The sequence below is a fragment of the Sorghum bicolor genome, chromosome 8 (assembly GCF_000003195.3).
Source record: "Sorghum bicolor cultivar BTx623 chromosome 8, Sorghum_bicolor_NCBIv3, whole genome shotgun sequence".
In the NCBI taxonomy this organism is placed as follows: Eukaryota; Viridiplantae; Streptophyta; class Magnoliopsida; order Poales; family Poaceae; genus Sorghum; species Sorghum bicolor.
Window position 1 is genome coordinate 12,546,208 of NC_012877.2, and position 13,064 is coordinate 12,559,271.

At 42.3% G+C, this 13,064-nt stretch overlaps 2 long non-coding RNA genes across 2 annotated transcripts; one reads left to right on the top strand and one right to left on the bottom strand.

Moving 5' to 3' along the window:
• On the bottom strand, positions 1,309 to 2,640 carry LOC110429882. Its single transcript, XR_002447063.1, has 2 exons — positions 1,989 to 2,640; positions 1,309 to 1,612 (listed from the first exon to the last, which is right to left on the bottom strand). It is a non-coding gene; the product is annotated as an uncharacterized LOC110429882 (long non-coding RNA).
• Positions 2,361 to 3,704, top strand: LOC110429883. The gene is made up of 2 exons (XR_002447064.1): positions 2,361 to 2,449; positions 3,369 to 3,704. It is a non-coding gene; the product is annotated as an uncharacterized LOC110429883 (long non-coding RNA).

The following is a 13,064-nucleotide window of genomic DNA, read 5'->3' on the forward strand; positions in this document are numbered from 1 at the left end:
AGATGGTCTCGGTCATTATTCATGCAATAATGTTCCATATAGGATATGCAACATCATGACCGAGTTTATCTAAAACAAGAATGTGTTGATGATATGATTGCTGGAATTTCTTCTATAAATCTAAACAGACAGCTAGATGTATACCGTCAGCCAAATACAGTAAAGCATGTAACTCAGGTTGGTTGGTTTTTTCCTGTTTTGTTATATTAATTGGTTCATTGGATGGCATGATCATGTTCTTGTTCTTGCAGATATTTGTCCGTCTGTTTCATGACAGACACTTGTCTCTTATGGTGGTGAATCTTCAAAAGGCTTCTTTTGATCGTCCGGCGTCAATCACTAGTCCGGCAAGGACGAGCCGAGCGAGGCAAGCGACCTCCGCGGCTCGCGGCCCAGCGCGCAGCAACTGTGGCCTGGCTCGCTCGTGGTCCGTACGGGGCAGCGCGACGCCCGCAGCCTGCGTGTCGGGTCTGCTAGGTTCGCATGCAGTCTTCGGGGCGGCGTGGTTCAGCTTGCTCATCTTCAGGATGAGGGCGATTTGGTATTCGTACGGCACTTCGAGGCCAACGTTCGAAAGGATGGGTTTGGCACTTCTGGGCCATCTTGAGATTGCTTCAGGCAATCTTCTGAGTAATGGCTTCAGGCCATGCTCAAGGATCACCATGGTGCTTGCAAGCATATCCACTGGTGATGAGTTCGTGATGTGTTCATCCATCACGTTTGCGTGTTGCGGAACTGATTTCTTACCTTCTTACCTTTTAGCTCGGTAGAACTCGTGCTGATAACGTGTTAGAAATCAGCTCTTTGCACACACAAACACGGGACCCAAGAAACAACAAGAACAGAGAGGAACTGGGAGAAGTGAGAGCTCTTTCATTCACTTTCTTTCTTCTTTCTTATTGCTTACATCTGATGAGGGTTACCTCATATTTATAGAGCATGGAGTGTGTATGAACTCATTGACTTTCTCTCCCTCTCTCCATTAATTTGGCCACACTCAAAGTCTTCCATTCATACACTATTCTTAGTCTTTGTAAAGACTTTGATTTTCAACATCTTTTCCATTTTTCTCTTAATATACGCTACCTTCCTTCTTTTCTCTTCTTCTATAGCTGTAGTTCTCCTTCTTTCTTTTTCTCTTCTTCTGCTTTCTCTTTGGTTTTTTCTTATATTTGTATAACTCTTTCATGCTTAATATAACGCATTAACCACTGGATGATTTTAAGGGGGCAGCCGGGCAAGCCTTGCGGGCTGCGGTAAATTGGTTAATTATCTATTAGCAAAATAAGTCCCAAGAGTAAACAAACATTTTCAGAAAATAAGAACTTTACGTATATATTTGTGTATTATCCTTTCTATAAAATTTAAAAGCGATAATTAAATTTATGCACATATACATACACGCACACAGCCACTCCCACGCCTGTTGTGTACGGAGAGAAGCATCTAGACATGGTCATCGCGTCGGCGGTGCTCACCAACGCGCACGGTCAGCTGGTTCACCGCCATGCCTAGGCTGGCGTCCTACGCGTGCAGGCACAACAGCATGATCTCAGCATTGTAGGTGCCCACTAGGGACTGAACCTAACACTGCCCGGAAACTCGAATACTTCTGTGGATGTTGAAAAATTGGTAATAGTAGTGTCAGTTTCAAAAATACCGCAAGAAAAATCTAAATACTCACAGAAGAATCGAGTACTTTTTCTGTGCGTGTCACTACACATAGAAAAAATTATATTATTCTGTCAGTTTTTGCTAACCTCACAGAAAAAACTATATGCACGCACAAAAAAATTATAATTATTTTGTCGAGTTGTTTCTTACACACAGATTAAACTTACTAACCCACGAAAAAATTAAGTCACACGCATAGATTTTCCTTTGGCGCTCTATTGTTGGCATTGGCGCCTAGCTTTTGTTATTGGCGCAGTGTCGAATAGATAAGATAGTAAAAAAAATTAAAAAAAAATAACATAAAACCCCCAAACCTATCCTCCAGACGCGGCAACCTTATCCTCTCCTGGCGTGACTCCCTCCCATCGCTCACCAAAATCCCGTCGCGCTCAGGTCCACAACCAGCTCCCTCCGTGATTCTGCCCCTACTCCAAGCCGGTCCGCCGCCCACAGCTCCAGGCCGGTCCGCCACGCGCAGCTCCAGGTCCGCCGCGCGCAGCTCCATGGACGCCGCCCGCTGCCCCAGATCTACCTGCTGCCGGTGCTCAGCCCCAAGCCAGCGGTTGGCCCTCTCGGCGTGGACCTAGCGCATGCACAGCCAACCACGAGCATCCCCTATCCCGCCGCCCTCGTCTCCCTCCCATCCGTTGCATGTCCTTGCATGACGCCCTCGTCTCCCCATCAATCTTCACCACCTGTTTCTTCAGTCAAAGTCTGCTTCCCTCAAGATTTGGCCACCGGTGTTGTCTCCTTCAAATCTGAATAGATTTTCTAGGTCCTGTGTTTCTCGCCTAAATATAGTATCCTTCCTTTCTATATGTGTGTCTATATGTATATTGAAATAAAACATGTTTTTCTTGTCTATTTAGAGTATCTATGATTCTTATTGATATTGTAATGACATACATGTTCAGTACCTATAGATAGCACAATAGTCATAGTGGCCTCAATGATAGCATTAAAAAAATTGTGCCAAAAAATCTTATTGTGTGTCTCTGATGTACTGCAGTGGAGATTTGGAGATTTTTAGCTAACGACTGAAGGTTTCTATTGGAGGTGGTGTGTACTTTAAAGATAGTGACGAATTGTTGAGGACTACAAAATTCTTGAATAGTGCATTTTCAATTCCTGCTATAGTTGTAAATGATACCATTAAGTGTCCTTGTGCACAATGTCGAAACTACTTTAGACACAAAAGATATACTATAGAGATGCATTTGTGTAGGTATGGTTTTAAGGAAGGCTATGAAACTTGGACTGAGCATGGTGAGGAGCTGATTTTAGATGATGGATATGATGAGGTGGGAAATAGAGAGGGCACTGATGAAGTTGATCAGATGGATCAAATGTTGGTTGACCTTGTTGGTGCCCATCCACCTATACTAGATGCTGAACCAAAAGCATATGCTAAAGCTTTCGATAGGATGGTTGCTAGTGCAGATGAGCTATACTAGATGCTGAACCAAAAGCATATGCTAAAGCTTTCGATAGGATGGTTGCTAGTGCAGATGAGTTAGTGCATGATAGAACCACGCACTCATGCTTGTCTGCTGTAGCTCGCTTGATGGCTGTGAAGTCACTCATGCTTGCCTTATTCAAATGACTTTACATCAAATTCAGAGCCTTTGCTAAAAGTGATATATTATTGGGAGAAAATTCCACGTAGAATCTGATGTAATTTTCTTCACATTCAGGCAACTGGTACTTCTCATGCTGCCTCAGAATCTGCCAACAATGCCAATGATTTTGGGCACACCAATGAAGACCTTCATGTTGCATATGTTGCCAACAATCAAGGTTCCGACAACAATGGAGATCATGCATCGATTTGATGCTGCTGTTTCATTGCAATACATGGATGTGATGGTGGTTTCTTCTTTTGTAGTGTTGTGCTTTTGCACATTAACTAGTAGGAGGCTCTAATCTTTAGTTGTGGTAATGCTTTTGAATGTAACTAGTAGCGCTCTAATCTTTAGCAGTGGTCTTACTTATATGACTCAATGATGCGCTGGTAGTTTAGTCATCTTGGTTGAAACTTGAACCGCTGAGATGAGATGGTAATGCTTTTGAATGTATCGATGTCGGAACATTTGGACATCGTCTATGGAATGTGTTGAATATTTGGAGATCATATTGTGATGTATCCTATATGTATTGATGTCGGAACATTTGTGATCTGTCATGAAATTATAGTGTGGAATATATATATGCTATTGCTACAGTTTCAAAATAGAATATTTTTTCTGTGTGCGTAACTTTTTCCTGTGAGGGTGGCTGCATTTGGCCGAAAGATATTTTTCTGTGAGTTCACTAGACCGACAGAAATGTGCAATTGGCTTCTTTTTCCTGCACATGTAATAGTATTTTTCTGTGTGGATATGCGCACAGAAGATTAAAATTTAATCTGGGCGAGCATAATTTTTCTGTAGGACACGGACACAGCAAACTCACACAAAAATGAGATTTTTCTGTCATTATATTTCTGTGTGTTATTTTCTGACAGTACACCATTAGAAAAATATTTTTCTGTGCGTATTCGCCTTTTTCTGTAAGTTTTCATACACACAGGAGTATTCGAATTCGAGTTTCTAGTAGTGTAATGGAGAGCGTCGCTGTGGAAGCTAGAGCCGACTAGACGACGTTGGTCGCCATACTCGCGGATGATGCCACGACAACACAGAGTGTCATGCCCAGCGAAACACATGGACGTGGCCACATGCCACTAGCATGGCGGCATGACCGTTGGCTGAGGCGGTCCGAGAAGAGGGTGGTGAAAGGTCCAAATGGCTAGAGAGGGGGTGAATAGCCTATTTAAAATTTTCTACAAACTTCAACTAGACAAGTTGATTAGTAAAACAAAAGGCGAAGCTATTCTAGCACTAGCACAACTAAGCTATGCAAGCCACCTACACAAGTCTAGCAAGAAAGCTAAACACTAGTTACAACAAGAAAGCACAACTAGAAGCTTGCTACACTCCTAAACAAAAAGACTAAACTAAACAAGCTAAACAACTAGCAAGGTATACAAGTAAGTAAAGAAGTGAAGAGTGATTGTTATACCAACGTTGTAGAGTAGAGATATATCCAACCAATCACCCACAATCACAAGAGAAACCTCGGCAAGAGATGACACAAGATTTTTTACCGAGGTTCACTTGCTTCCCGGCAAGCTAGTCCTCGTTGTGGCGATACACCCACTTGATGGATCACGAGCTAATTGGCAATCCAAAGCCAAACCCTCAGCGGGTGCCGCACATCCACTCACAAGATGGGGATCCTCCAAGCCACGAGCAATCCACTAGAGTAGCCAATTGCGATCTCCCGCGAGGAAGGCTCAAGAACCCCTCACAAATCACTTGGTGAGGCTCGAAACAATCTCCAATCACGAGCTCAACACCACCGCTGCTCCAAGCCGTCTAGGGCGTCGGGAAACACCCAAGAGTAACAAGAAATCCGCAGCAAACTCAAGAATCAAGTGCCACTAAATGCAACTCTCAAAGCAATGCACTTGAATCTCACTCAATCTCACTAGGATTAGCAAGCAAGCAAGGAGATGAGTCGAAGGAGTGTTCTCTAGCTTAATGTATACCTCAAGTAATCAAATGTTCAAGAGAGAGCCTCCGAAAGCCGGCCTCCTTCTATTTATAAGCCCCCTCAAAGAACTAGCCGTTGGCCACTTTCACTGGGCTGAAAACGGGGGCACCGGACGCTACTAAGTGAGCACCGGACGCTCGACCCCCTCGTCCGGTGCACTAGGGTTGGTCACATGTCCTTCTTGAATCTCGCGTGTCAGTATCTAAAGGCTACCTGTGAACCACCGGACGCTCTGCAGGTCCACACCGGACGCGTCCGGTCCTCAACGGACTAAAACTCAGAGAAGTCTGCAAACTTGTAGGGTCATCGGACGTGAGCCACCGGACGCACCCTGAGCGTCCGGTGCTCACCGGACTTAAACTCAGAGAGGGTCACCAAAACACCCGCACACTGGACGCTGAGCACCGCACTCACTCCGGTGCGTCCGGTGCACTCTGCTACACCCGATAGTACACCGGACGCTAAAGGCCAGCGTCCGGTGCCTCCACACAGTGCGTCCGGTGAGTGTTTCTCAGTGAAAAACACTCCCATGACTTCTCCAAATTTCCACCCGGTGCAATAGAAAAAAATACACTTATTTTTCTCAAAAGCGTCGAATCCCACCTCGCAAGCTCGGCAGGAGGGAGAGAGGAACCCAAACCCCTCTCAACCCTAGGAACTCCACCTCCTTTGCAAAAGTGCTAACACCAACAAGTGTCCACCACCAAAGTGCATGTTTGTTAGCTTTTCACAAATATTTTCCCAAAGGAGTTGAGTTAGCACTTTACTAGATCCTAATGCATATGCTCAAGATGTAGACCTAGTAGCACTTGATTCGAGAGATGACCGTGATTTCCCCTCTTGATAGTCGGCTATCTATCCTAAACTCGGTCAATCACTTCTCTATTCATCTTAGACCGGCAAAAGTAAAACCCTTTGTTTATACCTTTGCCTTGATAACTTTGCTCCTCGTCTATCACCATGATCTTCACTTCATGCTTCATCCCTTTTGTGATCATGTGGCCACCTTTCCATGCCACCATGCACCTTCATCACATGTGTTGCTATGCCTAACTCAAATCACATAAACACAAGACATTAGCAACTTGGTGTCATTAATTACCAAAACCAAACTTGGGCTTTCAGGTGGCCACCAGGACGAAGCACATCTTGACGACATCGACGTGCAATGGTGGCGCCGAGGACAACCTTGTTGGACGACATATTGACCTTGAGGAACACCAGCGGGCTATAGAGCATGGTAGCGTTGATGTTGGACTCTTGCTAGAAGAAATGCACACTGACAGCATAGACGAGGATACAATGCATGCTCGCACATGTTGCCTCCGTCACTATCAGTAACCTGTGGCTCTCCTTAATAACCTGCTTCTCCTCGAGGTGCAGATCGGCCTTGGCGATGGGTGGGTGGGGGTTCCTTGGGGATTTCCACTTGGCACACAGACCACTTGGGCCTCGTTTAGTTAGGGAGCGAAAAGTTATTGTTGTCACATAGATGTTTTATAGGATGTCAGAAGAGATGTTCGGATACTAATAAAAAAACTAGTTACATAGCTCGTCTAGAAATTGCGAGACGAATTTATGAAGCCTAATTAATCCATCATTAGCACATGTAGATTATTGTAGCGCTTAGGCTAATCATGGACTGACTAGGTTTAAAAGATTTGTCTCGTGGTTTCCAACCAAACTGTATAATTAGTTTATTTTTATCTATATTTAATACTCTATGCATGTGTATAAACATTCGATGGAATGGGTGAAATTTTTTTTGGATGAAAACTAAACAGGGCCGGACGGAGAGTGCGGTCGAGTTCAGGTAGCGCCCCTATTTTGCCTTTTCTGTTCCATAGCAGCCATGTTCCCGTCCCCGTCTTCGGAACGGGAACGGAAACGGGAACTTAGGGTGTCATTTTATAACGTGGGAATGAAAACATTCGCGTTTCCAGAATGTAGACGTTCTTGAAATGTGGAACATGGGAACGGGAACGTGGGTTACGTTCCCGTTCCTAGGCTGCTAAGTTTCTAGCGTGTGGTCTGTGGAGGCTGAGCCACAACAACAGATATTCTACACATAATTCACCGGGAATTCTCCGACACCCGAGGCCACCCACATCAGCTTGCGGTATTGTTCAAGAAAAAAAAGCGCCACAAAAATATCTCTCCATCCCCTGCTTGCGGCGTTGGCGAAGAAAGGGACACAAAAGGGGGGAGGTGTGGTCGTCCAGATTTGTGTCCTTTGCCTTTTTGCTCTCCACCCTCCTCCCTCCTAGATTCCCGTCAGCTCGTTCCTTTTGTTTTCTTTTCTTCCTTCGTCTTTACCTCCTCTACCTACTGCCACCCTGGTTTTGGTTCCTATCTTTGGTGCCTCGGATCTCGCAGTGCCGTCGCGCCTGCGTGTCGCTTGCGGCTTCTGTGGGTGGGCTAGCGTGCCGGCTTGCTCCGCCATCTTCAGCCGTGTGTTACAGAAAAATAGGGCACAAAAAATAAACAGAGAACCTAATGTAACTAAGCAGAAGAAGCAGGCCTCTAAGAGGGGCAAAGGGGATCAGGGTACATCAAAGGAAAGATAAAAAGCCCAGGGTATTACAAATTTGCATTGATCCATAATTCTAGCAGGGGAGTAATTCTTGATTTGGTTCTGTGCAGGAGCAGGAGTACTTCAGATGTGAAAATTCTTTTGCAGCTAGATACTAAAGGAAATTCAGATTGCCTGAAGATAACATCATTTCTAACCATCCAGATTGCCTAGCACCAGATAATAAAGATGTCCAAAGAAAATTCAGCTTGCAGTTTAGATTTCCAAGCCTAAAATATCTGAGATATTGTCAGGTGATCAGCAAAAGTGAAGCTCATTGTGTTCCAGCAGTCTTTGGCGAAAGGGCAATGGAAAAGTAGGTGCATGGCAATTTCTTCAGGGAGATGTACTACCGTCCTCAGCAAAATCAAGGCTGGAGTCAGCAACAGCAGCCTAACTACTCAGGTAACTACTCAGATAATTACCAAGGTAATAATTCTTATAATAACACTAATCAATCACCTTTAAGAGAGTTAGTGCTCAATCAGGGTAAGCTAATGGATAGCCTATCTAACAAGCTAGCATCTAATGATAAAACTTTAGAATCAATTAATATTAGAATGGAAAGTTTTCAAATGCTATCAAGAATCAGCTTAGCTTCAATAAGATGCTAGAATCTCAGTTACAACAGCTTGCTCGTTTTGCTGTCGCCAACGACCAAGGTAAGATTCCTAGACAACCAGGAGAATTAGAAACTGCAAATCTTGTAGACATCTTTAATGCAGAAAGCTATTGGAGTGACCATCCAAAAGAAACATGGTTAGACTCGTCTCTACCAACCAAGAAGGGCGATCCAGGGAGGCCGGTTATTCCGATCTCCATTGAAAGTATAAACTTCGACGAGGCAATCTGCGACTTCGGTGCAAGCATCAACATCATGCCTAAGGTGATATACGAGAAACTTTTCAATTATCCTTTATCAAGCACAACCATGTGTTTGCAGCTTGCAGATCAATCACTCTGCTACCCCATGGGAATCATGGAAAACATGTGTGTGCGAGTAGGCAACTCATACGTACCTGCAGACTTCATAGTGGTGAACACTGGTACCGATGAGAGGTCGCCTATTATCTTGGGATGACCATTCTTGAACACTGTCGGAGCTATCATCTACGCCAGCAATGCCAGGATTACTTTCAACATTAAGGGCAATAGGGAAGTCTTTTCTTTCAAGAACAAGACATTGACATTCCGACAGTCGGTGGTAGAAACAAGAGCAACACCCAGAATAAGGCTAAGACCAAGAACCAGGGCAAACAGAAGGTCTAGAAGACTGAGACAACACAAATGGTCACTGCAATCTGCATGGAGTATGACCACCTGCTCATGTCCTAATACCATGGTTTGACAGTATAGTTAGAATACTTAGAATTTGTATGGTTTGACAGTATAGTTAGAATACTTAGAATTTATTCTTGTAGATTGTCCTAATACCATGCTAGTGCTATAGACTTAGAGTAATCTAATTGAGATGATTATCATGTTTATCTTATGGCTATGAATTCTTATTTATCATCTGTCACTTATTATTCATATTCATATCTTATGTGACACTTACCCTGAATGAGAGATAAATAAAGACATGGTTAAGGTCTCCATGATTACATGCAGTGTTCATTGCTCATTATCCATTGCAAGTCCCTTCCCAGTGGTAAAATATAAATAATGATACCTGGAATACTCCCGGTTAAAATGCTACATCGGTATTATCTGTGCGCTTGCGGATCTTTTATTTATTTATTTCTAGAAAAACATATAGATTTAATACTAGCACTTCTGCATCATGTTAAGGATGACAACCTAGCTTAAGTGATGTTAAGTAATTATGACGTCGTTGCTAGGGATAGGTTCAAGAGTCTATTTTTAGTAGTTGTGTTAAGAAGTGTCAACAGTGAGACGAATCTTTTAAGTCTAATTACTCTATGATTGGACAATATTTGTCAAATAAAAATGAAAGTGCTACAGTGTCAAAATCTAAAAACTTTTTGGATCTAAACAAGGCCTAGTACACAAATAGCCTTTGATCCTTTTGCCAAAATTGGCTTTGGTCTTATAATTTTGTGCATCCTAGATTAGATCCTGGTTAGATCCATTAACCGGGACTAAAGGCCCCTGCCCAACGTCTACTGTGCCATTGTGTTGTGGCAGGGGACCTTTAGTCGTGGGTGAAACCAATAACCAGGACTAAAGGTCAACTTTTACTCCTGGTCATTGGCGCAAACTGGGAGTAGTAGAGTTATTGTCCTGGCTAGTGGATGGGCCCATGGCTAGAAATGGATCTTTAGTCCCAGTTGGATCCACCGACTTGCACTAGAGCTTCACCCTATGTATCCCGGCCATCTTCTTCCTCCCTGAGCCACCTCTTCGAGCTTTCATCTCAAATTTCAAGCTAGTGTTCTTATCCTCAATCCATTCCTCGATTCTTCCGTCGATTTCATCGATTCCTCCATCGATCCTTTGGTTCTAACGGTTATCAACTTTATGCTCTCATGTTTCTCAATTGGCTTATCCCATTTTGTGATATACAATATATATGGCCTTTTATTGTGTTTTTTTTATTTGTAAGCAATTTGAGCTCGAAATCACTTAAAGCTTGCATATTTGGATAAAGGAAGCTTAAAGTATCTATTAAAAACTAGTATTCACCGTTAATTTGTAGCATAGATAGCACACTTCATTGTTTAGAGATATAGATAATTTTAGAGTTTTAAATTCTATTTGTTTGTAAAATAAGAAATTTATAATGTATTAGAAAATGAGTATAGAGAGTAGATGGCAACTGCTTCTGCGTCCTCAACATCTTATGGGTTTCCAAAGCGACCTAGGCTGGGCCTCCCACTCATTCCATACGGCAAGTGTGATGATGAGACGAAGATTGTGATGGAGTACTGAGTGAAGAAAGAGGGTCCCAACAAGGGTCGTATCTTCTACAAGTGCCCAGATCGCAACGTGAGTTATTTTCTCGCATTGGATGATTATGGTTAGTTTATACGTATTTTCATGATGATTGTGATTAAAGTTCTAATTTTTTTGTTTTAACTTCAGTGGAATGACAATGGATGTTTAGGCTTCTACTTTGAGGAAGAGTATGTTGAAGTTGTGCAAAAATATCTTGCACGACGGGCACATACAACGGCTAATGTGGCGGTGATCCAGCCGAGAAAGCCCAAAGATCTTGGCCAGGCCATTCGTGACGCACAAAGAGAATGTGAAAGTGAAAAGGAGAAGATCAAGTTCGACCGTATGCTAGAGGATCACAAGAAATAGCTATACCCAACTTGTGATGCGGGACAGAAAAAGTTGGGTACCACACTAATAATGCTGCAATAAAAGTTGGGTACTCAAAATAAAGTTCTCATAAATTTTAGGTAAAAGAGCAGATATCAATCATCAACCAAAACATAAACAACTAAAAAGACTTAATTGAGCATATTTGTCCAAAGTTTGCCAATAGGAGAAATAATTAGTTGTGCCTGCAATATCTGTCATAGAGTTCTGTGTTGACTTTATTCCAGACCTTGACCCAATTGGCATTCCTGAATCTCGACACGAGGGCAGACTCAGCGGAAAGGGAACACTTGGGAAGAAAACATATATTGGTATGGGAGACGATTACTTCAATAAAGCACACTACACAGTTCTCCAGAACTCCTCATTGGTGGAACCATATGTTGAGGTACACAAAGATTTCCTACGGCCCCAGTGGCCCGGGAAGAATGAAGCTTGGATAATGCGTTAGCACATGGAAATTTTTGGCGATTGGTTGCGAAAAATGTCAAGGTGATGAAAACATTGATGAGCAGCTTTATTTGTTGGCCAGGCAACCATCATGGCATGTCCTCACATACAAAGGGTACGAGATAAATGGTAACACATTTTACACAGTTGGCCAAGATAAAAAGAGCACCAACCAAAATAGTGGTGTACGCGTGGATGCCATGGATCCAAATGGGAACAGACAAACATATTATGGACGCATAGAAGACATATGGGAACTAGTCTATGCAGCTAATTTTAAAGTTCCTTTGTTCCGGTGCCAATGGGTGAAGATGACCGGAGGTGGGGTAACAGTCGACAAAGAGTATGGGATGACAACCGTGGACCTTAACAATAGTGGGTTCAAAGACGAACCATTCGTCCTTGCTGCAGATGTGAGTCAGGTGTTCTATGTCAAAGATATGTCTATGAAACCAAAGAGAGGAAAAAATGATGACCACTCAATCATCAATGAGCCAAAGCGCCACATTGTCCTTTCTGGGAAAAGAAACATTGTCGGAATTGAGGACAAGTCAGACATGTCAGGCGATTACGAAAGGGATGATCGAATTCCGCCCTTCATAGTCAACAAAGACCCAAGCATTCTGTTAAACAATGAGGATACTCCATGGTTACGGTAGGATCATAACCAAGAGTCATACGTCAAGAAGAAGTTCACTGTTGTGTCGGCTTAACATAAAGTCATGTTTAATAGTATGTGTTGTAAAATGTACGAATTCTGAGAATTGTATGAAACTATATTTGAGAATTGTTAATTTTGTATTCATGACTTTTCAATTTTGATGAGTGGAACAATATTGGTATTCATGACTTTTCCATTCGAGACCATCTAGGGTTCCGAAACCGCTGCGTGGCTATGAATTCTATGAAAATTCAAAATTCAGTGGTTCAAACTTTTCCAAATGAAAAGTTGACCATTAGACAAAATGTAGAACTTGATGAGTGTAGCAAACTTTGTATTCATGACTTTTCCATTTGGGAAAATCTAGGGTTCGGTCAAAGGGTGTTTTTGTAAAAACCAATGCTTTGACTTTGGTCAAACTTGATCAAATGGCCCATTTGATGACTTCCCATGAAAACCTTTTGAATACAAAGTTGTTAGAGATCATCAAGATCTACATTTGATATATTGACCATTTTTCCATTTGGATAAATTTGAGTCAATCCTAAGCACATTTGTTCAAAATCCAAGACGGGTTTTGGTCAAACTTGGTCAAATGACAAACTAAATTACTTCAAATGAAAAAATTTTAAATACCAAGTTGTTAGATATCATCAAGATTTAAACTTTTTATATACATAATTTTTCCATTTGAGAAAGTTTAAGTTAACAATACCCACCAATTCTTAAATCTCACACAAACTATATGTAACTATATGTGTCAATTGTGGATTTTCAACTACACCTTCCAAAAACATTGTCAAATGCAAAAATGGTCTATATATT